The sequence below is a fragment of the Protopterus annectens genome, chromosome 6.part1 (assembly GCF_019279795.1).
Source record: "Protopterus annectens isolate FY-2018-M chromosome 6.part1, PAN1.0, whole genome shotgun sequence".
Classification (NCBI taxonomy): Eukaryota; Metazoa; Chordata; order Ceratodontiformes; family Protopteridae; genus Protopterus; species Protopterus annectens.
This window is the reverse complement of record NC_056738.1, coordinates 134,892,579-134,898,578: the sequence shown is the minus strand read 5'-3', so window position 1 is coordinate 134,898,578 and position 6,000 is coordinate 134,892,579.

The window sequence follows — 6,000 nt, the reverse complement described above, 5'->3', positions numbered from 1 at the left end:
ATTTATCACCAGGGATTACATTGCATAACTTGCCTGAAAGGCAAAACACAATGTGGATGGGGGGGGGGGGGGACACTAGGCACCAGAGAGAACTCTTTTAAATCTTGTGTGTTAACAGCACATAAACAAAAGAGGGGTGAGAAACCACTTGACACCAGAGATAACTGGGAAGATGTAGACAGGGGGATACTCTCTTATGGTGTATCTTAAAGGCACATATTGAAAAAAAGTGGTTTGACTAGACAACAGCTGTTTAGCTACCTCACTGACAGGCTGCAATCAGTGAGATGGCACACTGCACTATTTACTCCCCTTCCAGTAAGAATGGGTGTCCCCCACGGATCCATTCTTGGACCACTACTTCTTAATATCTTCACCAACTTACTTTACTCCTCTTGTCCTCAGTCTACCATTGTCCAATACGCAGATGACTCTACGGTCATCACTATTGCCAACTCATGCTCAGAACTCCTATCAACTACCCAGTCATCCTTTAACTCAGTAGAGACATGGCTCACAATTAACCAGCTCATCCTCAACCCTAAAAAAACAAAATTGCTACTCTTTCTTCCTAAATCCATTAACCACATCAAATCTTCCTTCTCCATAATGTCCCTAAACAATACTCCTATAGAAGTCGAATCTAGCACAAAACTACTTGCCATTTGATCTACACATAAATAATTGAATCAGAAAAACCCATCAGAAGCTAGGACTCCTGTATAGAAATAATAAATTCCTCACCACTGAAGCTAGGACTACTCTTACACATGCCTACCTTCGACCTTGCTTAACTTACTGTTCCCAAATACTCATAAATCTGAACTCCTCCCTACTTACCAAGCAAGAATCTCAGCTCAACAAACGTATAAATCTAACCACTGTCTCTCCCTAAAATACCTGAACTGGCTTAAACTACCTCACCTGTTTCTCCAATCTCAGCTCCAAATCATACACTCCATTCTATATCAGCCAGTTTTCTGCCCAGCTCTATAGTCCCTCATCTCCCACTATTTTCCTACAAGACATCTCCAAAGCTCATCCCAAGACCTATTAACTGTTTACGAATCCAAATCAAAGACTGGGTGCAACTTATATAGCTACCACCCCTCTATTGCATGGAACAAACTCCCACTAGACCTTAGGACCCTTACACACTCCAAACAATTTAAATCAGCCACCAAAGAGTACATTATAAGACACTGGACCTGCCACTGTTCGCAGCCTCCCTGTCCATAACCAACTTACGTAGCAGCCATCTATCCCTTTTACTCCTTACTTTCCTCCCCATAATCACCCCATCTCCTCTGCTCTACTTACTCTATTCTTTCTCCCCTAACTACTTCAAACTTTCTCTCTAATTTTCAAATCTACAGATACCTCAGAAGCTACTGTTACTTTTTATGTAATGCATAGTATAAACAGCTTACTCCCTATGCTTTTTATGTTACTTCCTAAGCTTTTGTTATACTCTGCTTTTTGCTCTTAGATTAGCTCTTCCTATGCTTTAGTTGTTATCTGCCTTTTGCTTTTAGGCTTGTAAATGTTTGTAACTACTGTATGGGATTTGTAACTACCAGAATATCTCAATGCTATTTTAATTGTTTGTACTATTTTGAGCTTTTCTCCCTGGGCTTCCGCTGAAAAAGGGCTTTAGCTCACTCAGACACTCCCAGTCAACAAATGTAAAATAAAATAAATAAACAGAGATAAGTAGTATGCCTTAAAAGCCACAAAAAGGGATTCTGTATTTCCCCACCTTCCATAGAGGATATTAGTCCATGGTACCACCGCTAGGCACAAGGGATGCTATAATGAAAAGAAATATGTGATGAAAAAAACACATTAAGTACAAAGGGATTTGAACTCTGCACCCTTGATACATAAAACCCCAAGTGTTACCATACTGCACTAACTGATAAGTTACTGCAGGAGGGGTTTTTAACATATATTGAGAATCATAAACATTATGTAATTTCTGCAACAAGTCACAACATATGAGGGAGAGGGTCAGGGAACATTAATCATGCCTCAAAGTGCAAGACATAAAGAGATCAGGACAAAAGTCAAAAGTAATGATGGACAAAATCATGGAGAGATTTTAAGTATTACTTCAACAAATGCTTAAAGTCAGTAGGATTACAGCTTTTGCACTATCATGCATTTACTGAAAGATATTTATATATTTTACATTTGTTTACCGGGAAGGTCTGTCTGGGCCAAGGACCCATTTTCAGAGGAGACCTGGGGAGAAAAGCTCCAAAAATAAATTTACAAATAACCATATATAACAGTAACATAACCATATTTAAAACAGCAACATTCCATTTTAACATAGGTGGAGAAAAAGTTACACCATCTAGGTTTCTAGCCTATATAAGACAGTGGCATTATTCAGACCGTAGAGCAGTGGTAACTTATCTATTATACCATGACCCCCCCCAAAACGTGCACGCTGATTGTCCTGCGTGCACATTGTAGTTCGGTTATACTAAAAAAAAATGGAAAAGCCCGGTTTTTTCCATTTTTCCCTTTATATATGTCTAACCTGTCTCAACATGTTAAGGTTTAAATGGTTTAATGTAAACACACAATTAAAAAACTTTTATCTTTTTTCTAATTTGTAACTAATCTCTGTATGTCTTATTTTTAAAACCTTTAAAACACAAAACAACAAAAAAACAGCAAAAAGCAGAAAAAGTTTTTTTTGTTAAATGGGTTGTTAAATGGGTTTAACATCCCAAATACAAAGCAAAATAAACAGCAGTCGTCGTTAAATTTTAAAACTGTCTAAATCTGTTAAACCCATTTAACATAGCTTAAAAAAAAAAAAAAAAAACGGAGATCTTGCTTCCTCTCTTGTTTTGCGCGAGCCGCGAAACCCGCGCCGACAGCGCATACTACAAACAGTGGATGCCAGGCAGACATTCGAACATGAGGTAACACAATGCCATTATTTAAGAAAAGTAATAGTTTCTTATCTAATACATGCAGTGATTTCACATAGTGAGTAAACATATTCCTTGTAGAGTACTACCAGATGTAAGGAGTAAAACAATCAGTGCTTAGACTCAACAGTGGGAAAGAGCAAGATACATAAGAAAGTGAGAAGGGGGATATGAAGTGTGAAACCTGAATTTCAGGCATTAAGGACTAACTGTAATCATCCATGAGTTACGCCAACAGGGAAAAAGGTGACATTGTGGACATTGTGACAAGGATAGGTATGAGTTATATATTTTACTGTGTGCTGCTGCTGTGTGGGAGGGTGACAAGGGTGCCTATGTAATAATATAACATGATGTACTTGCTGCTATTAACTTCTGCAGGAAAGTGTTGATCAGTACTTTCAGTAATTAGTGGCGATTCAGGTACATGCAAATTAGCCAGTAATAAGGTCTTTCCTCACTGCAGCTAAGATATTACTGAATTACAGATTTCTGCATCATTGAAACATCATCTCTTTATCGCAACCATTAACACAAGTGGTGGGATTCTTTATGAATCCCCATATCTGAGTTACACTTCAAACCAAACCAGCATTCACATCTTTACAACTCAATAACTACTATAGTCATGCTTTTCTATAAATGTTATTACACAAATCACTGTGTTTTGTACAATAATACCAGCACTAATGTAGTACTGTAGCTGCGTGTTTATATGAATCAGGGGTGTGGTCAGTAAATTCCATTTTGTACTCACAAATGCTTATTGCTGCCACCCAACTCACCTGTCATTTAAAAAAATAATCACATTAGTCAAGTTGCAGACCCACCACTGCCACTTAGTGTGTGACATTTTCAGTTGCTTAGTCAAAAAAAATGTATTTTTAGATTTGCAATCCTGTCTGTAAGCAAGCTACACACATGTTGTTAGAGTCATTCATTTAAAGTGTTATAGACATAACATAGCAAGATAACTCCCCCCCCTATTTTTCTAACTAATACTCAAAGAAAAATGTACTCTGTAGAGTACAGAGAGTATGCCTGGCTACATCCTTGATGTGAATGCTATTTATACAAATCATTGCATTCAAGGATACTACTGTGATTTATTTACATATTTACACTGGTTTGAAAACTGTTTATGCTTATCATTATGGTTGCATATTGCTGAGTGTAGTGTAATTTTAGGAGATTTTACTCTGGTTTATTTAAAAAATATTTATATGTCTTGAAGTTAAATTCTTCTTTGCTTTTTTTACCATTTCCTAGAATTTATAAACTCAAATGCCCTGGTTCAACTGGTCAACACTCCAACTAGAGGTACCAACATATTGGACCTGGTCATCACCAACATGGACGACCATTGTTCCACACCAGAGGTCAACCCCTCGCTGGTTAGATCTGGCCATAAACAAATCACTTTGGATATCCATATTCCACCCCCACCCCTGGACAAGAAAGCCACCATGAAAAACTTTTCAAAAACAAACTTCACGTTACTTAAGACCTAGGTGGAAAGTTGCAAAGCCCGCATGCTGAAGGATAACACTGTCCAAGCTGAAAAATCCTTTACTAATGCATTCTACGGGAAGCTACAAGAATGCATGGATCGTGCCATCCCAAGCAAAACCAAGACTCACTCCTCCAAGAAAAGGAAACCAGTCTGGTGGACTCCTGCCATAAATAAGCTATACAACAGAAGGAGGAAACTAGTACAGAAAAGAGTAAAATCCCAAGAAGGGAAGACATCCCTGATTAGTATCAGCAAAAAACTATGATCCCTCATAAAATCATCCAAGGCAAGCTTTGAAAGAAAAATTGCCAAGGACTCCAAAGATAACCACAAGGCATTCTTTAGCTATGCCAAGAATCTAAGTGGCAATGCTCAGATCTGCTCAGAATTAGTGCAGAATGGCACAAAATACACTGAACCGACTGATATCGCCAACATCCTGGCAGACAGGTTCAGCGCAAACTTCACCCCCTTTTCGCCCCCAAAACAACCCAAAGCCATACCAGAAGAATGTAGAGTCCCTGAAATCACAGACACTTAGGTTAAAACAGCCATCTCCAAAGCCAAAAACACAGCATCAATGGGACCAGACGGTGTCCCAGGCTGCGTCCTACATGAGCTCAAAGAAGAACTAACCCCTCACCTAAACACACTGTTCAAACTCAGCCTCTCCACAGGCTACATACCCATAGAGTGGAGCACAGCAATGGTTATTCCGCTCCACAAAGGTGGATCCACAACAGACCCCAGGAACTATCGCCCTATAAGCCTGACTAGCTTGGTCTGCAAGGCTATAGAGTGCATCATCATGGAACTCATTAACAGAAACATTGGGAACCTCCAAACACTGGACCCTACCCAGTTTGGCTTTGTTAAGGGCAGATCATGCCTCCTAAACCTGGTGGACTTCTTTGAGACAGTTACCAAGGCTATAGGCGAGGGAAAGGTGGTACAAGCAGCTTACCTAGACCTCGCTAAGGCTTTCAACACCATTCCCCATTGTGGTATTATAGACAAGCTCACCAGCCTGAACATAAACCCCTACGTCACAAGATGGGTTGCCATCTGGCTCATGGACAGTACCCACATGGTGAGAGTTGCAGGAGCTAGATCCGACTCTAAACTGGTTATAAGTGGCATTCCCCAGGGCTCAGTCCTAGGACCCCTCCTGTTTGGCATATACTTCTCAGAGGTACAGGCAAGCACAGGAGGACTATGGCTGACCAAGTTCACAGATGATTGCAAACTAGGGGCTATAATTGACTCTCCGGCTGACACAGATATCCTCCAAAAGGGTCTCACTGAGATGGATACCTGGTGTCAAAATCATGGCCTCAAGCTAAATGCCAAAATGTGCATAGTCATCCCCTTTGGAAAAAACAAAGTACTCACAAACTACCACATAAGTGGTAGTCCCCTAAATACGGAAGACATAATAAGGGATCTGGGGACCCAAGTAGATAGTAATCTCACCTTTGATAATCACATTGCCAAAGTGGTTAGAAAATCCTTCTACATGGCCCACCTAATCACAAAAGG